Here is a 27,121-nt window from a genome sequence, read left to right as displayed (position 1 = left end):
ATTGGCAGGACAAGGAATATAGTCAATATGATAAGATGCCAAAGAAACAGACCCTCAAAGGCCATCATCTCTATTACTATGAGAACTGTGTGCAAATTGATGCAGGGAAAGTGAAGTTAAGAGGTGAATGTGTAGTTCAAAGTGAGTGAAGTGGGTTTGGTTCGTGGGGCGCTGGCATAGTACAAGAGCAGGTGGGTTGATACCGATGGGGTAACTTCTACCTGAACTATGTTGAGCCTGGTATTCTTACCAACTGCATAGCTATGGGGAGAATTGCTGATGCTGTAAATCAGGAACAAAAACAAAGTTGTTGGAAAAGCTCAGCAGGTCTGACAGCATCTGTGGAGGAGAAAACAGAGTTAATGTTTCAAGTCAAAACATTAGCTCTGTTTTCTCCTCCACAGATGCTGCCTGACCTGCTGAGCTTTTCCAACAACTTTGTTATTGTACAAATGATGAGCAACCTGGGGACAATCAATTTCACACCCTCTCACAAAGGTAAATTGGAGTAGAGAGCTCTTTTGGTACCTGTGGATTGCCATTGGAACCAAAAGAATAAAAACGTGTTTGGGCTACTGTTGTTGAGATTTGGTGAGCAGTGCAGCTACTTCTTCACCCTTACCTTTATTTTAGGAGGAAGACAATAATCTCCCGCAGTGTGCCCATACCCCAAAAGCCATATCTCTCAGTTCCTGGCCGCAGAGTTTCTATTTGTAGCTTTAAGGAGGAAAAGAGATGGGGTTGAGAGAGCACCCTACTTCCTGAGTTGGTAGCAGGGCTGCATTTCATATAAACCGCGCAACCAAAGTTAAGGCTGTCATGAGCAGCAGTACTATTAAGTAAAGCATGCATTTATGTATTGCTGTAATTTATGTCAATCAGTAAAGTAAAGGTATAGCTCAGTTCAGCAGATTTCAAATCTGGTTTCATAATAACATATGCTTCCATGTGTGCATGCACTCTAACTCAGTAAGTAGCACTCTCAGTCCTAAACCATGAAGGTTTTGCGATCAATTCCTTTGATCTCAAAAAAAATTGAGCGGATACGCTGAGTGAGTGCTCTGCTGTTGGAAGTGACAACCTTTGTTTGAAAGGCCTCTCTGCTCTCTTATGTGGGCATAAAAATGTTGAAGAAGAGCAATTAGATTATCCCTGGTCTCTTGCAAATAGTTATCCCTCAATAGACACTGCAAAACAAATGATCTGATCTGTATCAAATTGCTGTTTGTGGAAAATAGCTGCCATGTCTGTAGTGCTTCCTCTTCCTCCTTCTACACAAACTCACCAATCACTCAGTTAGGATATTGTTGTGAGTTATTCAAACTTTAGATACCAGTGGCATATGCATGTTTCTGTTGAGCTCTTAAAAACACATCTCATTAGGTCAACTAAAACATTCAAACTCTGCATCACATGATAAGTAACATCAAACCCTGCCTAATGAGCTACAGAGGCAATGGATATAAATACTTAAAGGCAGAAAACATACAACACTATTTTCTGAATTTCAATAATAACTATGCCTCAAAGTACTTCATCGGCTACAAAGTGCTATGAGATGTCCTTATCTTGACAGGTGATAAATAAATGCAAACCTTAAAAAATTGTAATCTGAGAAATACAGGTCTGAATTAACTAGTTGCTTTTCCAATTTATTCCCATTTTGAAGAGATTTTAAAGAAAAACTGTCTCAGTGTATTCTTTGCAACATGTTTGTTTTACTTTTTATATTGTTATTACTTTGTCAGTGACAATAATCAACTAGAAATAACATCTTAACTGTAATACATTTGATACTAAATACCCCAGAAGGTGTGTACGTGTTCTTTCAAATTAGAGCGACCATTTGCTAGCACCTGTTTACTTTGTGCACATAGGATTTTGCTGGATTAGAATCTAAAGGTCAAGGAATTATAACTCCTTGCAAATTGGGTTTCATATCAGCCCGATAGGAGGATGGGAATTACTCTTCTTCACATCAAAATTAAGCCTATATTTAAAAATATCCAGAGAAAATGTTTAAAAGTACCTAATTTAAAAAAAAATCTTCTGCACTGGCTAACTATGGGATATACCAAAAAGCTGAAGAGACAATATTAAAACCTTGAACACACACTCCAGGCTGACACCTCAGTGCAGTACTGGGGGAGGGACACAGTGTCAAATGTGCTGTCCTCTAGTGAGATATAAAATCAAGGTCACAAATGCTCTCTCAGATGGATCCAAAAGATCCAATGATTTTATTTCAAAAAAGAGCAAAGATTTTCTTTCTGATGTCCTGGCTAATTTTAAGCCTTCAAATAACATCACTAAAACAGATTATCTAGGCATCATCATTTTGCAGATTGTGGGATTTTGCGCCCAAATTACCTGCTATATTTTCTACATTACAACAGTGAATACACGTTAGAAATGTAAAGTACTTTGGCATGTAATGAGGTCATGAAAAGCACTATAAAAATGCAATTTCCTCTGTTAGAAAATAAGAAATTCATTAAATTCAACGATGTGTATGATAAAAGCAGTTTCCGAAAACTTAATTAGCTTTTATTTCAATTGCCATTATTCATACGATCCTGAATAGAAACACAGGAAGAATACAAATAATGCTACTGCAGCTACCTGCCTGCAGAGAGGTCCTGGAGTCATCATTGCTATTACAAATAAAGAGCATTTTGACTCCCACCCTGGAAATAATGGGGAGCTGGAGGAACACAGCAGGCCAGAATTCATTGTTACCTTTACCTGCAGGACTGCTTTGATTGCCAAGGATTATCTTGGAAATGTAATAACATGCACCTCTCCACATTATAGCTCTCTTAAAAATGAAACAGAACACTCGATCAGAGATTACAACATATTGAAGGTGAGTGTCCTCACACACAGGATTTGTCCATGTGATCCTCTGGACTGATTGCCTAAGGAGGTTGAAGATAAGCTTTTCATAGTAGCCCCCTTTCCCCTTTTTTGTCTGTCTCAGTCGCTTATATCTTTCATAGAATCTCTACAATGTGGAAGCAGACCAGTCAGCCCTTCCAGCCTACACCAACTTCCCAAAAAGCATCTCCCCCCAGACCCATTCCCTCTATCCCAGCCCTATAATCATACATTTTCCATAGCTACCTAGCCTGCCAATCTCTGGACACTATGGGGCAATTTAGCAAGGTTAACCAGCTAACCTGCACACCTTTGACTGTGGGAGGAAACTGGAGCACCCAAAGGAAACCCACCCAGACTCAAGGAAAATATAAAAACTCCACGCAGGCAGTCGCCCAAGGGTGGAATCGAACATGGTGCTATGAGGCAGCAATGCGAAACACTGAGCCACTGTGCTGCCCTAAATTCTGGCATTGTGAGGGGACAGATTACAGAAAGGTGGAGGAGGAGAGAATGAGAATTTAGTCATAGTACTGCTGTCATCATTGTAATGTGAGTCAGTCTTGATGTACTAATTGCACTTTGACTGTCTATTTTCCAGATTTGTATGTATCTCTAAGATAAGATGATAGGTTTCTGTGGATTTTGAAGTGTCAGAAATTAAGGAATTGATGCCAAAAAGATATGAGGAATGTATTTTGGGTAGTCTCTTGCCTCTCCTCAGTCCTAACAATTGTCATCTGTATGTGACACTCAAGAATAACAAACAATCAGGCCTTTGATAGGTACCCTATATTGTAGATACCGCTAAATGAGAATTGTATTGCTGTCAAACATTGTAATGCTCCCACAGATAATGACAGGAAAGTCATGTTCATCAAGTTTAAAAGGAATCAATTTATGTAATTTCTTTAGTAGATGAATGATTGCTTGTGGAATCACTGGAGCTATGTTGGTAGTAACTATGTTCAGATGGCAGATATTCACTACCAATCTCTAAGTTAGCTAAGCTAACATAATTGATAAACTTCTAAAATTGAATGTGGTTTATAGTCAAGGTCATTCAAGAATAGTAGATAGCTTCTGAGCTCAAATGTTACAATAGTGAAAGAAACTGTCAAACCTTCTGAGTTTTAAACTACTGTATTTGGACTACTGTATTTGCGACAACTCTTTTTCAGAACAACCCAAAAATAACACCATCCTTTTATTATTAATATACATGGGGAAAGAACCCAGGATGATGACTGAACAAATTTGTCAAGAAAGTCATGTTGACATGGTTGGTAGATTGAACTTAATTACATGGCAATTCTGTCCAGCATTTCAATAAATTTATTCAAAATAGATTAAAGAATGCAAAAAGTACGGCATGTGACACAATATTGGGTAAGTTGTTGGAGGGGGTACTGAGAGGCTGGGATTACATTCGTTTGGACAGGCAAGGACTGTTTAGGGATAGTCAGCATGGCTTTGTGTGTGGAAAATTATGTCTCATAAGCTTGCTTGAGTTTTGTTTTAAGATGTGACCAAAGGATAGATGAGAGCAGAGTGGTATACGTTGTCTACATGGATTTTAGTAAGGTCTTTGACAAAGTTCCGCATGGTAGACCAGTTAGTAAGGTTAAAACACATGGGATTCGGGGAGATCTTGCCATAGATACAAAATTGGCTTGATGGCAGGATACTGAGGGTGGTGATGGATGGTTGTTTCTCGGACTGGAGACCTGCGACCAGCAGTGTTCTGTGGGGATCATGCTGGGTCCATTGTTGCTTGTCATTTATATAAGTGTTTTGGATGGAATTTGGATGAGACATGGTTGGAAATTTTGTAGACGAAACCAAAATTGTTGGTATCATGGATATTGAGGAAGATTATCTAAGATTACAAAAGGATTTCGTTCAATGGGACCAATCAGCTGAAGAATGGCAGATGGAGTTTAATTTAGATGAATGTGAGGTGTTGCATTTTGGTAAGATGAAAAAAGGCAGGACTTACATGGTTAATGTGAGGGTCCTGGGTGGTGTTTCTTGAACAGAAAGACCTGGACTTCGGGTACATAGTTTTTTTGGAAGTTGTGTTGCAGACAGACAGGGTGGTTAAGGCATTTAGCATTATTGTTTTCATTGCTCAGACCTTTGAGTATAGGATTTGTGATGCCAGGATAAGGTTGTCTCGGACACTGGTGAGGTCATTTTTGGAGGACAGTGTACAGCTCTGGTCACCCTACTAGAAGAAGGATAATGTTAAATTGGAGATGGTTCAGAAAAGATTTACAAGGGTGTTGCTGGGACTGGAGAGTTTAAGTTATAGGGAGAGACTGGGTAAGTTTGGACTTTTTTCATTGTAGGAGGTTGAGGGATCACCTTATTGAGGTTTATGAAATAGGGTCCAGACCCTAAGGTGTTTTCCCTAGGGTTAGGGAGTTTAAAACTAAACAGCATAATATTAAGGTGAGTGAAGAAAGGTTTAAAAGGGACCTGAGGGGCAACATTTTCACAGAGACTGGTTCGTATGGGGAATGATCTGCCAGAGGAAGTGGTAGATGCAGGCAGTTACAACATTCAAAAACCATTTGGATAGGTATATGAATAGGAAAGGTTTAGAGGGATATGGGCCAAATGCAAGCAAAGAGGACTAGTTCAGTTTGGGATCACAGTCGGCATGAACAGGTTGGACCAGACAGTCTGTTTCCTAGCTGTGTGACTCCATGACTCTGTGACACCAACATATAAGTCATTTTTTGAGATTGATACAAGAAAAGATAAATCATGATTCTTCAATAAAATATTAATAATGTTTTTGAATTGATATAGTTGGACTAAGTTACCTACACAATAACCAAACATTTTTGCAGGATGCTATGGAAATAATTTTGAAAATGAATGCCTTTAAAAGAATGTCATTAAAGGTATTGCATCATTAGGAACAATTTTCAACAAACCAACTATTACTTATTTTGAAATGTCTGTACTTTGTTAATTACCAGCTGGTTGATAATAAAACGTGAATTAAAATGAAGGCCGGGGTAGAAAAAAATGGTATAGAACCAACAGCCCAAATTATGAGGTAAACAAGTTTTAAATCAACAGGGAACAGGGCAGACAAGCTCAGGACTAAATGTTATTAATACCAATTGATTGATGCACATTAGCTGGGGACATTACAGTGAAAGACTAATGTTGCTCATTCAACACCAGACCTAGAGTGCGACTCTATGGAGTGAAAATCCAATAAGATAAACAAAGGTCATGCCACACGTTGCTAATTTGTAAACAAAGTCATTATTGGTGTTAAAAAGGAATGACGTAGAATGATGATTATTAATGCAAATGATTCATTAACTGAGAATGGTAAAAATCTACTTTGGCAGGAGCATTACTTGGTGGTATGTAACTTAAATACTGCTAAAGGGAGACAAGAAGTCAACAATGTTCATCTTGCATTCATCAGGACTAGGATGCAAGAAACAGACTTGGGAAATCTGGGAAACTAGATTATACAGCATAAGAAAAGAGTGCTTATTTATTGGGACATAATGAGCTCCGAGAAGAATAATATTGGACATAAAATGCTAACTCTGTACCTTTTTCTGCTGCTGTTGGATGCGTTGAGTTTTTCCAGGACTTCAAAGTATTTTTCCGGAATATTTTGCTTTTATTTTGGGGAGGGAATGGCCCAGTAGTACTCTAAATGGACCATTAACCCAGAGACCCAGATAATGTTCTGGGCACCTGGGTTCAAATCCCTCCATGACAGACAATGGAATTTGAATTCAATAAGCATCTGGAATTAAAAGTCTGATAATGATCACAAATACTTTGCCGATTGTTGGAAAAATCCACCTGCCTCACTAATGTTCTTCAGGGAAGGAAACTGCCACCCTGCCCTAGTCTGGCCAATATGTGATTCTAGACCCACAGGATAAACATAAACATATGGATGACAATGGAATAGTATAGGTTAGATGGGCTTCAGTTGGTTTCACAGGTCAGCGCAACATCAAGGGCTGAAGGGCCTGTACTGCGCTGTAATGTTCTATGCTCTATGCCCTAATGTGGATGACTCTTAACAGCCTTCTGGGCAATTAGGGATTGGCAATAAAATTCTGGCCGAGCCTGGTGATGTCCTCATCCCAGGAAAAAAAATTAAATGCAGACCTTCCCTCCATGGCCTAGCCAGTTCTTATGGCTATAACCTTCTCCAGCTGCATTACACACAGACATCTTTGTATTCCTCAGCTTTTGGCCTCTTGCACACCCTAATTTTCTGCACTATTGACCAATGTCCCATTGGTTTTCTAGCAGCAAACTCTGGAAATCTTGCAGTAAACTTTCCGCGAACTGCCCCATTTCCTATTCCTCTGTTCCTAAAACCTGCTATTCAGGCCAATCTTATTGTGACCTGTTGTAATACTCTGAATAACTTTAATGCTGGCTGAAGGAGAGGGAATGAGATGATGGGTGGGGATACTGTATCCAATCATCAGTGTTATGGCCAATAGAGTGAACTATCCTGCAGGAGGAAGAAAGTTGGGCCTTGATACCAAATCAGCTCAACATGATGGCAATTTTACTCATTCAACATAACCTCATCAGACATTATTTTAAATTTTGTGCTTGAGTGGCATTGTTTCAATTCAACATGACAAACAGGGGATCAAGTTCTTCAATTCCCTCATCATTTAAAGCTGGTGTTTACCAGACAAATCAGACAGTGAGAGGAAGACAAGCTATTTGGAGTTGTCTTCCATACAGGATATCTTCTTCAGACAGGATCACTACAGCCACTGCATTATAATGGGGAAGTTGAAGGTTACTGTGTGGAAGGGCGGGGTTACTGCAGGGAAAGGCAGGAGCAGCTTTAACTGGCACTGGGGGCTCGTCAGAGTTGCTTTCAACACACATTCTAGATGTTTTCTCAAGTACTTGGACACATTGGAGGGCATAAACATGCCAGGGTATTGACATCTGAAATGTCATTGGAGCCAACATGAGTGTGGCCCACCTGTTTCCTGTAACCACAAGCAGAGGAGGAGTTGCATGAAAGGAATGTGGAATTTAGCCCATAGGCCAAAATGGGAGGAGGGCATTAGCAAGGTGAGTGGCATAGTATATAGTCATCATATGAGCTCTCTGGTCACCAAGCACACATCTGATGGACATGTGTTCAATTCAAATGTTAAACAATTGAATGCTAATAAAATGCAACCCCGTCTACTTACAATAAATGATGCAGCCTACTCCTGGGAGTCCTGAGTGACACCTAGGTGCAGGCTGTCATACCCTGCCCTTGTGGGAAACATAATTTGGCCTCAAAGCACATAGATTTCTCTGGTCCATCCTATACAACAGAAATTTGCTTGGATTCTTGAACAGAGCATTCGTTATTTCCTTGACTTGTGGAAGAGTAGCTGTCTGGGAGATCCTGTGTCATGGAAGGAGCAACTCGTATAGATTTTTAAGAATACGTTGACCTTAATAGCCTTATGCATTAGTTTCCCCTTAAGTCCCAGGGACTGAGGTCAGTGTTCAACATAGTGTGAACATTTGTGTCGGAGTGACCGATAGGTCTTTGAGCTTCCTGCATAACTGTGCAAGTGGATTCTGGGAAATAAGATTTGGTTAATGACACACATGTAGAACAGTCCAACTGCAGCTGAGGGGTGTTTTAGCAAATACCATGGGTCAACTCAGTCGACAACAGGGCAGATCATTGGCTTATGGGAAAGCGATTCTGTTACCTGATGCAGCTTCACAATGTTCACCTCAGATGATCTCCCAGATAAGCACCTTCTGTCTGTTGCATGAAATTGTGCAGCAGAAAGGGGAGACCTAGCTAACTGCTAACAAGGAAAAGTTGCACTTCTCTCATCAGATAATGTAGATAGGGAGGAGAGAGATGGGCAGGTGCGTCAGGGAGTTGGGAACAAATGAATGTGATGAAGGAATAGGACAAGATGACAGAGGCCTGAAAATTAGCCTCCTGTAAGATCTATCAGGTCATATGAACCTCATACTTCAGTGAGAGATGCATAGACCTCAACGGACCTACAAACCAAGACTGTGGATACAAGCAATCTTATGAGAGAAAAAAAGTACAATTACGGCATCTAGAGCAGAATCTCAGGCACAGACATTACAAATTCCCAATAGTAAGTCATATAATGGCTCACATTCATGCCTCACTTTACCCTTTATGTCAAACAAATTCAATTGAAAAGGACATTTTTTAAAGGTAATTTCAGAGAATCACTGTCTAATTTATTCTGGCTCAATTCTGGCCTTCAGTAAACTGTTTCAATGCAGCGAGACGCATCCAAAAATATTCTCATGACTTTCACTCAGAATGAATTAGTTATTGACTTTTTCCCTGGAAATTGGGGTGGGATCAGCAACACAGCAAAATAATGGATGGAAGCTCCACATCTTTCTGTTACACTTGCCACACTTCTCAAAAGGTCCAGCAAAACATTTAGGTTTTGCCTCAAAACCTAGTTATGTTATTGCCTCAATTGCCTTGTTTGTTGTGCTTGTTATGATGCTGAGCGATGTTCAGAATATAAAGGATACAAAATTAGACAGTTCACATAGTCATGTTAAATAAATTAAGATTTTAATGCAGATGAATGGTAAATAGTATTTAGTGTGGGTCCACAGTTATCAATTGTTTAAATCTGATAATTCTGTTTTGATGAGGCAAAATCAGCTATTTATCAGTGGCTATGTTTAAATTTATACCAATAATTGCACAGCAGGCAACATCCTAAATTGTTAACCTCATATAAATAGCATATAAATTGATGTGTTGTTCCAACTGTTTCGATTCAGTATCAACTCATGGTTACCTACATTTCATTTTATGTGATTACACCCATGTCTTTATCATGGTTGCAGTTTTGAGTTGACAAATGAGCTGCCTGCTCACATTGCTAAACAAAACTAATGTGCTAAGTTAATCACTTCACCAGTAGCAGCAAGACTGCCTGTCTGAGTGTCACAGAGACAATACATGTGAGTATAGTGCAGATCTATTAACTGCTTTATGACTATGAACTCCAATCCTTAGCTTTTTATAAGAACAAAGTCAATTAGTTATTACTCGCTGTGTTACTCGTTAGTATCTTAATTGTCCAGGAAAGTGGGTTTAGAGTAACTCAGATAATAAAATGTCAGGCTGGATGAGCACAGCAGGCCAAGCAGCATCTCAGGAGCACAAAAGCTGATGTTTCGGGCCGAGACCCTTCATCAGAGAGGGGGATGGGGTGAGGGTTCTGGAATAAATAGGGAGAGAGGGGGAGGCGGACCGAAGATGGAGAGAAAAGAAGATAGGTGGAGAGGACAGTATAATTGGGGAGGCAGGGAGGGGATAGGTCAGTCCAGGGAAGACGGACAGGTCAAGGAGGTGGGATGAGGTTAGTAGGTCGGAGATGGAGGTGCGGCTTGGGGTGGGAGGAAGGGATGGGTGAGAGGAAGAACAGGTTAGGGAGGCAGAGACAGGTTGGACTGGTTTTGGGATGCAGTGGGTGGAGGGGAAGAGCTGGGCTGGTTGTGTGGTCCAGTGGGGGGAGGGGACGAACTGGGCTGGTTTTGGGATGCGGTGGGGGAAGGGGAGATTTTGAAGCTGGTGAAGTCCACATTGATACGATTGGGCTGCAGGGTTCCCAAGCGGAATATGAGTTGCTGTTCCTGCAACCTTCGGGTGGCATCATTGTGGCACTGCAGGAGGCCCACGATGGACATGTCATCTAAAGAATGGGAGGGGGAGTGGAAATGGTTTGCGACTGGGAGGTGCAGTTGTTTATTGCGAACCAAGCGGAGGTGTTCTGCAAAGCGGTCCCCAAGCCTCTGCTTGGTTTCCCCAATGTAGAGGAAGCCACACTGGGTACAGTGGATGCAGTATACCACATTGGCAGATGTGCAGGTGAACCTCTGCTTAATGTGGAATGTCATCTTGGGGCCTGGGATGGGGGTGAGGGAGGAGGTGTGGGGGCAAGTGTAGCATTTCCTGCGGTTGCAGGGGAAGGTGCCGGGTGTGGTGGGGTTGGAGGGCAGTGTGGAGCAAACAAGGGAGTCACGGAGAGAGTGGTCTCTCCGGAAAGCAGACAAGGGTGGGGTTGGAAAAATGTCTTGGGTGGTGGGGTCGGATTGTAGATGGCGGAAGTGTCGAAGGATGATGCATTGTATCCGGAGGTTGGTGGGGTGGTGTGTGAGAACGAGGGGGATCCTCTTAGGGCGGTTGTGGCGGGGGCGGGGTGTGAGGGATGTGTTGCGGGAAATACGGGAGACACGGTCAAAGGCATTCTCGACCACTGTGGGGGGAAAGTTGCGGTCCTTAAAGAACTTGGACATCTGGGATGTGCGGGAGTGGAATGCCTCATCATGGGAGCAGTTGCGCCGGAGGCGGAGGAATTGGGAATAGGGGATGGAATTTTTGCAGGAGGGTGGGTGGGTGGGAGGAGGTGTGTTCTAGGTAGCTGTGGGAGTCGGTGGGCTTGAAATGGACATCAGTTACAAGCTGGTAGCCTGAGATGGAGACTGAGAGGTCCAGGAAGGTGAGGGATGTGCTGGAGATGGCCCAGGTGAACTGAAGGTTGGGGTGGAAGGTGTTGGTGACATGGATGAACTGTTCAAGCTCCCCTGGGGAGCAAGAGGCGGCGCCGATACAGTCATCAATGTAACGGAGGAAGAGGTGGGGTTTGGGGCCTGTGTAGGTGCGGAAGAGGGACTGTTCCACGTAACCTACAAAGAGGCAGGCATAGCTGGGGCCCATGCGGGTGACCATGGCCACCCCCTTAGTCTGTAGGAAGTTGGAGGAATCGAAAGAGAAGTTGTTGAGGGTGAGGACGAGTTCAGCTAGGCGGATGAGGGTGTCGGTGGAGGGGGACTGGTCGGGCCTGCGGGACAGGAAGAAGCGGAGGGCCTTGAGGCCATCTGCATGCGAATACAGGTGTATAGGGACTGGACGTCCATGGTGAAAATGAGGTGTTGGGGGCCAGGGAATTGGAAGTCCTGGAGGAGGTGGAGGGCGTGGGTGGTGTCATGGACGTAGGTAGGGAGTTCCTGGACCAAAGGGGAGAAAATGGAGTCCAGATAGGTGGAGATGAGTTCGGTGGGGCAGGAGCAGGCTGAGACGATGGGTCAACCAGGATAGGCAGGTTTGTGGATTTTGGGAAGGAGATAGAAACGGGCCGTGCGGGGTTGGGGAACAATGAGGTTGGAGGCTGTGGGTGGGAGGTCCCCTGAGGTGATGAGGTCATGAATGGTGTTGGAGATGATGGTTTGGTGCTCGGGTGTGGGGTCATGATCGAGGGTGCGGTAGAAGGTGTTGTCGGAGAGTTGGCGTTTGGCCTCAGCGATGTAGAGGCCAGTGCGCCAGACTACCACTGCGCTGCCTTTGCCTGCGGGTTTGATGGTGAGGTTGGGGTTGGAGCGGAGGGAGCGGAGGGCTGCCCGTTATGCAGGGGAGAGGTTGGAGTGGGTGAGAGGGGTGGAGAGGTTGAGGCGGTTAATGTCTCGACCGAAGTTAGAGATGAAGAGGTCAAGGGAAGGTAGGAGACCTGGGGGGGGGGGGTGTCCAGGGGGAGGACTTGTGTTGGAAGCAGGTGAAGGGGTCAGTGGAGGGAGGGTTAGGTTCTGTTTTGTTTCTCTACTTGTCGGATGGCGGTATATCCTTGCTAACTGCACAAAATACCACGACTAAACTTGATATTGTCAATAACACCCCTCAATGTAGAACCACAGAGGACAACCTCTAAAGCAATGAGAATGAACAGTTAACAAAGTGTAAAGCTGGATGAACACAGCAGGTCAAGCAGCGCTGCTTGGCCTGCTGTGTTCATCCAGCTCCACAATTTGTTATTTTGGATTCTCCAGTATCTGCAGTTCCCATTATCAATGAACAGTTAATGTGGGTAAACAGGCAAAGTAAAAATTTAGTTCTGTCTTTCTAATGTTAAAAACAAAAATACAGTGTATTAATTTGAAGTAGCTTTACTCCTTGGGGACAAAAATTGGTAGTATAATTATTTTAATTGAACATTGTAAATAATGTAGCAAAGTGAGAATACTAAAAAAATGAATTACACATTATACATAATGCAACAAAGTGTGAATTTAGTGTTAAAATTGAATTAAGGGAATTAAGTTACATAGGTTAGACATTGTGCCAGATCGTGTAATTCAAAAAATTAATCCTATCCTTGCCAAAAAGTTGCTGTAAGTCAAAAGTATCATTTAGCTCTTTATTTTTCAAGCTGCTGCAGTAAAGTTTCGGATGTGTTAGTCTCATTGTAGACCAGCACTGGAAAATTGTAATCAAATGTCAGCTCCCACAATGCATTAGCAAACACTCAAAACCAAAGATAGAAGTTCCTGGTTACAGCAGTTTCACTCATCTGTGGAAACATGAGGTCAATTCCAGTTCAAAACGAAACCAAATTCAATATAATGAAATGTTATAAAGCCAAATTATTCTAAGGCAAGAGACTTTGATACCTTTGAGTCATAAAATACATGTCAACAGTTACACCAGCATAGAGTATGTTTAAGTTCTGTGCTGGAATGGCAACAGTTTTTGTGTCAAGTACATGCCCCAAAGCGAAATAACAAACAACATTTCGGATTAGGCTCATAAGGACATGCTGATATCATGATACTTTATCTGTATAATGGAAATTTATGTAAGATTCCACCACCACTGTCACCACCAACATCAAGGCAACCCTACCCACGCCCCCCACCCCGCCTTCACATCCTCACCTCCAACCACTCCCATATTTCTCAACAAGGCAGGATTCTTTTGAATGGAAAGGTTTGAAATTGTCTTTTTTATTATTTTCTGTTGCAAACAAATGCATATTTCTCCAGGAACTCCATGTTTGAATTCCTTCAATAAGGTTTCTGTTCATATCACTGTACCAAAATGACTCACATCAAAGGCACATATAACCTTTGCCACACAGGATGCAAATATTATCCCTCATGTTCCTCAACCTGACTGCAGTCTTTGAGAGTGTTATCCACCCCATTCCTTTTCAATGCCTCTCCATCCTCATCTTGCCATATATGCCTGATCCTATCTTCCCTATGCAGGTAGAGAATTACTTGGAATGGTTAACCTGCTCCTGTTCTGTTATGCCTGGTGTTCTTCAATTATCTATAATTAGCCACTTCCCTTTTTTTTAATCAATATGCTAGCACTCAGTGACATCAACCGAAAACACAGGGTTAATTTTCACACATTAACTGCACCCAGTTCAACCTTACTCCCACCTCAACTGACTTCGCCATTGCTGGATTGGTATTGAATATCTAGCACCGGATGAGCAGAAATCGCTTCCAGTTAAATGTTGGGAAGATTAAAGTCCTTGCCGTTGAATCTTACTCCAATTCGGGGGGCAGTCAGCTGAACAGCTGGTTTGCTATGCAGCGTGATGCAAACCACAGCGTCAATTCCTTGGCTGGTTGAGATTACCACGAAGGGGACTCTCCTTCTCATCATTTCCCCTTAACTGACCCTCAAGTTAAAAACCAGGTGCCATTCACTTTCCCCTTTTTATTAACAGCTCACAAACTGTCTCTGTGACCAAACCTTTGGTCTTCTCCATTAATACTTCTTTATGTAGCTTACTGTTGAATTTTGCTGTAAGACACTCTTATGAAACAACTTGGGATTTTCTGTTATGTTAAAAGCACTACATAAATATTAGCTGTTACTGCCAGTTAGGTATAACTCAATAATATATTATTCCTAGCAGCAACACAAATATTGGCTGCATCTTTTTTTAACAAGGGTGATATTTGAGCAATAAATTGGGTTGATGTTTGTCCTGCCAATCATACCTTTGTCAATCTATGAGCTGTCAGCTGAAAGCTAATAAATACAAGATAAAATAAGGTGAATTAATGTACTTAGTAATTGGAATTATGATCTATATTTTTACTGTGCTTTCTTTATTCAGTCTGAACTTGCCTTCTGACTACTACTCCAACCACAAAATTCTCCTGATCTCATTTTCTATAGGGTCAATGAGTATTCATGATGATTTCTTAGTAAGACCCTTCTCAGCAAACTGCAAGATGAAGTTGTGCTGGAGATACACTTCACTGGAACAATCAAAGAGGTGCAGGAGCACTTAAAGAGATCAGATCATCAAGAAGGTTGAATATTTGTTAACCTTATCAAGTTCGTGGTCTACAAAGGTAGGAAGTTGGAATGAAGTATAAAAGGTCACTGTGAAGCCCAGTCCCTTTACTCCCTATGTCTGAAGCCTTCATGATATCACCTCAAGAATTATTGACTTTACCTTGTAGATCTAGAGAACTACTGGGAGAATAACATACTGGAAGGAGAGGTGCTAGGAATTGAGATCAATAAGAAAGGGGCAACTAGTGGTGATTCCAAAGGAGGCACAGAGATATATATCAAGTCAGGGACACAGGGCTGTTGTGTGGCTCAATTTCCTTGTTGTTTCCACCACTCTTTTGCTTGATTGTCATGGAGTAGATGAAGAGACTCCAACCAAAATTTAGAACTTTCTCAAAAGGTCAAACATTCATTTTACAAATTGGGACATTCTGGGTTAAAGAAACTATTTATTTATTCTGAAAGATTAATTGCTTTAAATTGTAAAGTACGAGTAAGAACTATATTCCAGCGGTGAGGTGAGGGTTACTGCCCTTGACATTCAGCTGTCACTTGACTGAGAGTGACATCAAGGAGGCCTCACAAAATTGAAATCAATGAGAAGTAGGGCATAGATTTCCACTGGCTGGAGTCAAACCTAGTACAAAGGAAAATGGTTACAACTGTTTGAAACAAATGATTTCAGTCTCAGAGAACTGCTGCATGACTACCACCAGGCAAGCCACTAGGCACAACTATCTCAGCTGCTTCATGGGGAGTTACACTGATGGCTGCAAAGTATTTCGCTTCATTTTCAAAATCTCACATAATACAATAGTCTGTGTCTGCATGTATTACAATCTGGACAACTGTCTCTTGGGTTAATAACTGACAAGTTACATTCCTGTCACACAGATGCTAAATAATTGCCATCATTGACAAGCGAGAACCTGACCATCTTGCTTTAACATTCAATGGTATTACTATCACTGAATGCTTTCCACTAACATCTTGTAATCACCATTGACTAGAAACTGAACTAGGTCTGTCACAAAAACAATGTGGTTAATATTAAGTGTTGGGGGTTCTGCAGTGAGTACAGTGTCTCATCTGTGACTCTCCAGAACCTTCCTATCATCTGCAATCCCCAAGTCAAGAATATGGCAAAGTAATACAATTGCTCAGATAAATGTACTCAATACTCAAGAAACTTAACACCATTCGTAACAAAACAGCCTACTTGATGGCATCTAGATGCCACCTTAAAACATTCACTCCCTCCACATGTAAGCACATGTAAACCATCTACAACATGCCTTGCATTAATGTAATAAAGATCTTTGACAGCACCGATCAAACCTATCACCTAGAAAGAAGAGGGCTCAAACTCATTGGAGCACCACCTCCAATTTAGAGCATCCTAATTTGAAATATATTTCCCTTTATTCATTGATGCTGAGTTCTGGAAGTCTAGCAATAACCAAAAAATGAGTATATATACACCACAAGGATTGTAGTGGCCCATGAAGGTGGATCACCATCACATTTTAAAGGCAATTAAGCATGGGCAATAAATGTTGACCTTTCCAGGCACCTACACTTCTTACTGCCAACCATCTAAAGACAATTCAAGTTGGCTAGCTCCTCAAAAAAAACAGGTTACTTGCTGATTGATTTCAGTTGACTTTGCCCATTGTAATTCAAATGGCTTTACAAAATTACATTCAATTATGTAAGGTTTGGTTCAGCACATTGGAAATTTTATCAGTTGGCCAACTCTATCAGCTATTCTAAATTCTTTGTTCTGAATGGTATTAAGCTTCTTGAGTGTTGAGTGCACTTATCTGGGCAATTGTGTTATCTTACCATATTCCTGACTTGTGGATTGTAGATGATAGGAAGGTTCTGAGAAGTCAGAGTTGAGATACAGTACTCACTGCAGAACTTCCAACATCTGACATGTCCTTGAAACCACAGTATTAGTGTGGCAGACCCAGTTCAGTTTCTGGTCAAAGGTGATTACATGATGCTAATGGAAAGGATTCAGTAACAGTAATGCCATTGAATGTTAAAGCAAGATGGTTTTGTTCTCTCTTGTTAATGATTGTCAATATTTAGCATTTGTGTAGCATGAATCTGACCTTCCTTCTATCAACCAGATAATAATTTTATTATTTTATTATTTCATTAATGGCACAACAATGACATCTCTTATGCTCTTTACCTATTTTTCCATGGTCTTCAAACACTGACCATATTTGGAAATGTTGAATTGTTTCATGTCAGGTGGCTGATCAAATTAAATACTTTGTTTAATTTCTTTCAAAATATATTGGGTATTATTACCATTGAAGAGAACAATATCTCTTTCTTCAAACATTTCTTGTCCTGCAGCAAAATTAATTAAATCATGGATTGCATGCAAACCTCACGCACTATCTGACAGTCATTAAGAATGATTTCCTATTTAATATTTAAAAAAGCCCCTGACTGTCGCCAACAAATAATGATTTGTGTGAAAATAATTTATAAAGGAATGGGGGCATTTAAATGTACCTCAGGCACATTGTTCAAACCCCATTTTTCAGCACTCAAAATGTGATTAAAAATAGTAACTGGTTGCTGTTCAGCAGCACCATGATTAAATAATAGTTAAACTAATTTTTAACGACATTGGCTGCAACTATAGTTGCATCTTAATTGGCACAAATTGTTAATCTTGATAAATTGACTTGAAGATAAGCTGGTTTCAAAAATGCTACTTTGTATGAGCAATAAATCTACTCAAACACTACTGCATGTTGAAAATTTGTTCATACTTTTCAAGTTCTCTTGAATGGCAAAATTAAGATAGCCTACTTCTAACTGATTTTATTTTTACAATTAACCATGAAGCTTAAAATTAAACTTCAATGCTGTATTGCCATGATATTTGTAAATATTGTGCCCCTGAATGTATATGCCGTTTCAATTTTTATTGACACTAGATTGACAACTGTACTTTTGGGAGGCAGTCTGTTTTGGATATATCATGTCCTTCCCTTTGCATCTCTTTTATGGTTGCATTGCCATTCACAACTCTGTGCATTCACAACTAAGTGGTTTCAATGTAGCATAAAGTTAACTGCAATGTCAGGAGGATCATAACTGTAGGATTTGCTGCCTCTCCAGGACACCAAGGGAGATGTCGAATGAATGAAAAAGACATTGCCATTATTAAGAATTTATTTATTTCATAGCCTACAGACTAGAGAATCTTTGAAAAGGAACTGGAGACTATTGTTCTGAAGAATAGTCATCCCAGACTCAAAATGTTAAGTCTGTTTCTCTCTCCATGGATGTAGCCAGACCTGCTGAGTTCCTCCAGCACAGTCCCTGCACTTGGCCCACATTCCTCCAAACATTTTTTTTCATGTTCCTATCTAAATGTCTTTTAAATGTTGTAATTTCACATGTCTTCACCAGTTCCTTTGGAAGTTCATTCCACACACGGGCTATTTTCTGTGTTAAAAAAAATTGCCAGTCATGCCTTCTTAAAATCCTTCTTCTCTCACCTTAAAAATATTCCCCCCAGTCTTGAAAGGTCCCACCCTAGGGAAAAGACACCTATTATTCAACTTATCCAGGACCTTCGTGATTTTATAAACCACTATAAGGTCACCCCTCAACCTCATATGCTCGAGTGAAAGAAGTCCCAGCCTATCCAGCCTCTCCTTATAACTCAAACCCTTCATTCCTGGCAACATCCTGTTAAGTCTCTTCTTGTGATTTGAAAGTCTCCGACCATTGAGATCTTCTTCTCTTCATCTCATGATAAGATTCTGAGTTGTGAATACAAGATTCCCAATGGGCATTCTCTCTTCTCACGGTCGACAATGGAGGAGTAAAGGAGAGAGGAAGAACAAGAGAGGTGGCAATTGAAAAAGCTGTGTCAGACAAGATGGCAATGGCCCTACCTTGTTACTCGAGGAGTTCATAGCCTCTGCAGGTATGTGAGAAGCTCTACTTGTGAAGAGTGCACATCACCAAACAAGCTGTCAACGAATTGTGTCAATTTGTGCAAGAAGAGCTGCAGCCAGACATAATCCTCTGGGGAAGCATGCTCTGGCTAGAAATGTGATGTCTGCCTTAGTTTTTATTGCAACTGGTTTACTCCAAAGAGCAATCGCAGACCGAGACTGTACCACTCCACCCAAACAGCTGTTGGGGCATTATCAGATAACTGAGAGCCATGGATTTGATTCCAGTTTGGCATCATGGCAGGGAAGGCGTATGTGTTAGATTCATTCAATATGATAACACTGCGGTGTTCATTACGTTGCAGGCTGGGCTCATTGTAAGCTCCAATCTTTGACTGCCCCTTGATTTCCTTAAAGGATAAAGGTAGCAGCTAATGAATGCTTTGACTCCAAATATGGAATTTTATAGGAGTCAGAACAATGTGGGCTATAGCAAGAAATGCGGCAGAATCACACAAGAGTCCAGCAAAGACTAACTCTATGTCAGGAACAACTCACTGCATTTTTTAGCTAGATTATGGGTGTCAAAGCAAGAATGCTACCAGGCTACAGTGAGCTGCGTATTAAGAGGATTACTGCTTATAAATAACCTTATTAAGTGTACATTTCACTTTATTAATATGCATTTTCCTAAACTACCAGCTGCCTTCAGCAAAGTAGATGCCAATAATTCTCACCATAGAATCATAGAATCCCTACAGTGGCAAAGCAAGCCATTCGGCCCATTGAGTCCACACCAGCCTTAGAGGAGCATCTCATCCAAATCCAACTCCTACCTTATCCCTGTAATGCTGCATCTCCCAAGGCTAATCCACCTAGCCTGCATATCTCTGGATATTATGGGCAATTTAGCATGGTCAATCCACCTAACCTGCACATCTTTTGGGCATCTTTGGATGATGATTCGCTGATGATTTCAGCTCACAGCTGGCTGTAAAGAGTGTCACAGGTCACAATCCTTGGGCACCAGTTACACACACCTCTCAACTACAGGTATTGACATCTGATAATTGCCAATCCCTCAGGATCTTTCCGACACTTCTCTGATTTATTTTCAGGATGCTTTGGAAGCAAGGACTTGCATTATATGGTGCACCACAACTAGGACTGAAAAGCTGTTCCCAAGCATATTTTACAGGCAAGGACAAGCACCCAGCTCATGATTCCACAAGGCTTATCTCAGGAGCTGCTTCTTGCTCTCGTAGTTCTCACTCACTTAGCACCTACCTGCATGCTTACTGCATTCCTGCCTTACCTTGCCCATTAGTGGTGTCCTATAACTATGCAGCTTCCCTTGCTGATCAGCAGTCCTTAGTCAGGAGAGGATACATTTTACTATTGGCAATGTACTATGTCAATCTCAAACATATACTAGCAGTGTATGCAGCAAACACGTTGTCTGCTCAGCAAACAAGCAACCGTGTCTCAAAGCCTTGTGGGAATAGTGCCCACCAAAGTTTAGAGAGGCACTTGTCAGTCAGGAGATCGTCCTGGCATTGCAACAAATGAGTGGCTACTGATTCCAGTCCAGGGATTGGCCACGGTTAGTAATTTAGTTTGAGTGTTCTCAGGGAGTCAGGAAGCCTGTGGCTCTGCTGTCTCAGAGTGGGTCCTGATCAATCCTATGACTCCATTGTGGCCAAGCTGGGGGGATTGGCAGTTGTTGTGGGAAGAAAACTCAAGAACTTATGCATGAGAAGGCTGATGACAATTGTCAAGGCGGGCAACTGTCATCGTATGGGAGGGATACGGTAAAGCATTTTTAGGATGGGATTTGTTCACAGTCTGGCTTCAAGTTGGGGAACAGTCCTGGAATGACCAATTCATATGTCAATTAGAGACTATTAATCCAGAGAGCCAGGCAATGTTCTAGGGATCTAATTTTGAATCTTGCCATGGCAGATGGTAGACTTTGCATTCAAATTTTAAAAAAATATGGAATTTGGCATCTAGTGATCACCCAGAAAAGATTGGCAATTGTTGGAAAAACCTATCCGGTTCACAAATGTCTTTAGGCAAGGAAATCTGACAAGCTTCTCTGGTCTGGCCTACATGTGATCCCAAGCGCATGGCAATTTGGCTGGCACTTATCTGTCCTCGGGGGAATTAGAGATGGGCAATGAATGTTTGCCTAGTCAGTGATCCCTACATCCCTTGAAATGAATAAAACAAAAAGATGTGTCATCATATCAAGGGACTGAGTCAGGATCAAGGGTGATTTAAAGCCTCAGAGAATCACAAGAAGAGCTGTCAGGAAGGAGATCTGGATATTTGTTACTGATACATAAAGGTAGAGGCTGGAAACTACTGTCCAAACAGTGATCACTTTCATTTTCCACCACGCTGGAAATCAAAGCTACGCAGTGGGAAAGGAAATGGCTGTAAGCACATCTTGAGTGGGCTAGTTCAGCTGTGAGAAAATGGTCTGTCATGCTCTTTAAAGGACAAGGACATTACCCTCAGACTGATGCACTGTACAGGACACGGGCTTACAGGCTCACTAACCCCTGGAGATCCAAATAGTTTGGCTCCTTGTGAGCTGTACACCTCCCTGCTCTCAACATTGCTGAGGATTTCATTCACACTAATGCTCCAGAGCTCTTGCAGTAGGATGCCACTAACGTGTTCCCCCAAATGTTCTAAACTTGATGTTTTCACCTAGGTTTCGGCATCAGTACTGGCAGGGATGTAGGAGGCGGCCTTGACAATGCTTCCCCTGAGGCCTCTGATCTCTCTTCATCAGAATTGAGGAGATGGTTTTGTTCAGAATAGGCCTCCACTGAGGCCTTGCCCATCCTGCTGGCACCTGCAAGACACAAAGAGGAGAAGGCATTACAGCCAATGGTTAAAACTCACAGCAGGGTGGCACTAATGTGGCACTAACCCGGGTAAAGCAGAGAAGGTCAATGACCTTTTTCCAGCACAGGTAAACATTCCTTCGGATTGTAGATATAGCATGGACCTGCGAGCTGATCTCAGACCTAGCTGCCAGATTCCAGTGGCAAGGTCTTGCCTGCCATTCTGCCAGGAACAGTATAGTCTTACTCTGGAACACATCATCCACCAGGACTTCCACAGTCGATGGAAATCATGGCACCATTTTCCTTTTCATGGAAAAGTTCAACCTTTGACAAAACAGGGCAACATCAGAATGGTCTTTCAGCAAATGTACACGTGGGTAGTGAGTTTTTCCAAGAATGACGTATGGTAGGACCTGCTGAGAGGTGGGACCATGGGGTCATGCTAATTAATTAGTGACGTGAGTTTGGTGAGATTCAGTGAAAGGTGCTGTCGGGCCGTATGGGGAGAAACTTTCCATGAAACCTGTCAACAGTGGCACCTAATCAAAATAAAATCTCAGCCCAAGAGATGCTCAAAATTCTCAATGTCAGATTTGTGAGAATGTGGCTCATTCACTCATGTTCATGATTAATTTAACAAGGATAAACTCGATTAATATCATGATCATTAAAAGATCTGATATACCAAATATTGCAACTAACATTAATGTTAATTATTTCATTGTTATTTTCATGAATGCTTGAAATTAGGCTCCTTTTTAAACCATTGTCCCTTAGCACTCGACAAAAGTAAGCAACTGAAACTTGAGCTATGTTAGACATATTAGACAAAAATAAAGGTACTTTTACAGTTTTTACTGAAAATAATATGATCTACCTAGCTGCACTGAAGACATCTTTAAACAAACAAAATTTACCACACTGACATGGAATATGGCTTGAACGAAAAAAGAAAACCACATAAAGAGTTGTTAAGAGGTAAGATTATACTGACGTAAACATGAATCAACAAATTAAAAGATGAACAGCACAGCCCTCGATTCTTGCTACTATTTGAAAACTGATTTTCCTGAGTTAGAATGCTGAAGATCATCTAAAACATTTTCTGTATCAGCATACAAGAGGCCTCATGAAAAGTTGCTTCAGTACAGTAACCTAGTTGTGAGGCAAAACTGTATGCAGCGAACTCAAGAGATAGAACAATCATGTAGTATTTATCCCAACATTTTCAGAGTTTCTAGCTACAGAACTGGCAAGAATCAGAACCAAAGAAAAGGCAGTGATGACTCACGAATGGTGTAGGTAGCTAGTAGCAGTCTGCATCTATATTAACCAAAAGATGGTGAATATGACACAATGTGCATCTGGTTAGTCCTTTCTTTTAGAAACAAGGCTTCCTGTGTGGGTCTGTCTTTGAGTTTAATGATGGCATTTTGTCTGGTGGTGGTAACCTGGCATATATCAACATAGCACAGGGCTAAAGTAAGTGGTAAATCAATCTGATCCTGAGAAGGCATTGTTTATAATCAAACTTGTAGACAGCATGCAGCTGACTCTTTTGCACTTTAAAATAATACCCAGTTTATGAAATTTTTTTACACAAAGACAACATACACTTTCCACGATGTAGCAAGTGCAGAAGCCACTGTAAACTATTCAAGGGCTATCAAAAATTCCTTGTAAAGAATTTCCTATAGAGATTCATTTGATGTAAAATGGGATGGACTTCATCATTGTGCATTGTACGAGAACAGAAGACATTTTTATTTTGTGGCTCGGACATTTTAAAATTAAATATGTTCCAACTCATTGCAACATTTTCTGCCCCAACATTTTAACAAACTAAAAAGCATATTACGTAAGATACCAGTGCCATATCTTTCAATTTTCTGCACCAGTCATTCTTTGCTGTTTACTAGTTTTGGATGATGAGCCTATCTTCATGAGGTACTGGAGTGAGAGATCCCAAATTCCATTCTAATTTCAACCCTTACTGGCAGTGTAGAGAGAAGATGTTTGTCATCCAGTTAGATTAGGTTGGATTTGAGCTTTGGCTATAGAGCAATGCTTAAACTTCCAACCAACTGAAATGAATATTTTTGAAATATCCTTGTTTACAAGAGCAATTTCTCTCAAACAACTGAGAAATATGCTCATTTTCTTAAAGTTTTGCACTAATCTTCTGCAATATTTTTGACATTATTGAGAAAAGAATGGCTTGCATTTTTGCTAGCATCATCTCGGAAACTTACATAGAAATGTGCAGCCAACATTTTTCTGAAGTGTAGTCACTTTTGTAATGCAGTAACGTGGCAGCTAATTCCTGTACTGAAAGTAATACCCCGGTAGTGCACTGAGGTATTAGCCTAAAATTTGCATTGACATTTTTCATGTAGGTTTTAATCACACAATTTTCTAATTTGGAGGTGTGACTGCTTCCACTGAGCTGTAGTTGGCGTTAGATTTTGACAACACAATGGCATTGACTGGTTCAGGTTAAGTTGAAAAGCTTTTATCCAAGCCTCCCATGCCAATCTATGCCAGTCCATCTAGGCCATGGTTCATTATGCAGTCTTGACTGACATCACAGAATCCATTAGTCTGTTGAAGCAGCTGGATCAAAAGGAGGACATAATTTGACTGACAGCCTCTACTTTTAGATCCATCTCCAAACTGCTTACTATTTATTTAGAGAAGATAAAGAGGTACTATATGCTCATAGTTTATGCTATTGGTGTTCCAAATGGCTTAGTTAATTGACACTTTTAAAAGGCTGTAACAAATGCAATTTTTTCAGAAAGGTATAAATGGATTAATTTTTAAAGCCTTTTTCATGCATGCTATTTTTACGGGACGTATATTTCTTCTAAACAGAGGGTTTTCTGTGTAATTAGGCATGAGATTGCAGTAAGTTGCTATGGAGTTTATGAGGGGCTGTGAAGTTGAATGAGGGAGCAGAAGTTTGCATTGAGAAAGCATGAGAAGTGTGCAGGGGCAGTTGAAGATGGGTGAGAGTTGAGGGCTAGCGGTATTGCTGTTCTTATAAATGGTATGATGCAGAGTACTGAGGAAAGCCTTTCAGACATCCCATCCCTTTATCCAAAAGTCTCACAAACTGGGACAGTAGCTCATACTCCAGCCCCTACATCCTATGCAATGAGAATCTTGACTTTGCAGACATTTTCACCTGAGGTGGGCAGGTCAAGTATCAAAATTTACCCACTCCTGCTATTTGTCTGTAGGATGAAAATCCAGCCCTATATGTTATAAATATAGATTACAAAAGTATCCTGAACACCATCAGTTCTGAATCATTTCAGTGGGATATCACATTTTCTAATTTATTAATCATAGGTTCCCATCTGAATTATGTGACATAAATATTTAACCTGAAAGTACTGCATATAAAGAGTGTTTTAATGATTATTTAAAGAAATCAGGTATTCACATTATAAATGTCAATCAATTGGCAACGACCACTTACATGACTCCCAATTTTAAATATTAGCAGTTGCAACATGTTAAGGGGGGTTTCACAGACAGGATGTGGGATATTAATCCCCAAATTTGGTTGTCATCCGACAGGAACTCTCATTCTACAGCTACCATTTCACCCAAACAATCTGCCAATGCAGCAGATTCCAAGATTTCAATATTCCTCAATGGAAAAGAAATCAGGAATGGCAACAAACTGTGAAACATAATGAAGAGAAACTGAACTGAAATTATTCCTGCGATAGCAAGTCTTAAGAATGAACTAAGAATTAACAGAATCCCAGCTAAAGACTAACAAAACAAGGAGATACAACCAATCCTGAGATGTTTGTCTCAATTGGTTTACTTTGCATCCAAAGAATAATTTTGAAAATAGGGACAGCTGTAAATGAAAGATGGGGACATTTGATTTAACTTCCAAAATTGTTCCTAATTTTCAGGGTTCTCTGTAAGAACATCAAGAAAGAAGCAAACAGAAGCTTTACTTATCACAGAAGTAATTGATGTAGTGACATTCATTTTATGAAGTGACTTTACATGCTGTAAGTAATCACAAGAGTGGTAAGAAAATCTTAACCATAATTATATTTGAGTTAAATAATTAAAGATGTCAATCACATTCCATTGTATATTTATGATGTTCGGCTTTTAAAAAATCAGCTTTGCTCTGAGTTCAACATTTTTAGTGAAAATGTTTTTGTCAATCAATCCAGTGTTCAGCAGAGCACTGTTGAATTTTGTCTTTGTTAAATGGCTCCTTGGATTTTCTCAGTTATCCAGAAAAATTTGAATAATAGTATTTTTTTATTTTGAATTTTTTGAATAAAGGAATCTATGAGAGTTGAAGAGAATTTGGTTAGTAAAATAGCAACTTACAAACTCTTTAAACAAATAATTTTTGGGTTGTTTTCTGACCAATTATGAGCAATATTAGACAATTGCACATGCATTTACCAAACTAAGCATCAGGCTATTAGTCTGTCAGATTCCAACTGCCCACAAACGCACACCATTAGTAGAACATTATAAATTTATGAGTGCATTGATTAGGAGCACTTGACATGAATGAGCATTTTCTGAGCAATAACATGCAAATTTAATCAGCTCCAACCAACAAAAAGGATTCAACTTAATACTTTGGAATCAAAGTGATTGTAAATGTCAGATTTATCCTTTTGTTGGTAGACTTCTCATTTGAATAAAAGCAAAAAGTAACACAAACTGAATGAATAGACTACTTTGGCAGAATCAAATAAAATTTATCAACGAAACTCCTTCATAATGCTAATAAAGTTGGCCTGATTTCCATCTAAACTTGGCATAAAAGAGTGAGAATTGACTGAAAAACTCCCTGGTTTCTTATAGGTCAGTTCAGTATTGAACACTACACTTGCCAACTTAACTGCTAAGGAATTATTACTAATAAAATTTTAGCCTACCTAATGGCACTTAAAAAAAAACTCTGATGGCCTGTTAGAGTGTTAGTTCTTCCCTAAACCCCTTCAACAACTTCTTTACATTTTTGCAGACATGTGTTTGGATAATACTGAACATTTTAACTGATAATGTACATGTAGGCAAAATTTGCGCCAGACAATTATATCATCAATGTAATACGCCTTTTACAACAATGTAAGTCAAAAAGCTCATGTAGTTTTGTATTACTACTTAATCTATATTTTTATTGGCTTTACTTTATTTACAGTTAAAAGAGAGCAGTATTTTAACAACTTATTCAAGGAACAATTCTGATACTATTCTGATGCTGTATTTCAAACCTTTCGGATTATTAATTCACAATG

The sequence above is a fragment of the Stegostoma tigrinum genome, chromosome 1 (assembly GCF_030684315.1).
Source record: "Stegostoma tigrinum isolate sSteTig4 chromosome 1, sSteTig4.hap1, whole genome shotgun sequence".
Lineage (NCBI taxonomy): Eukaryota > Metazoa > Chordata > Chondrichthyes > Orectolobiformes > Stegostomatidae > Stegostoma > Stegostoma tigrinum.
This window is presented reverse-complemented; position numbering follows the sequence as displayed.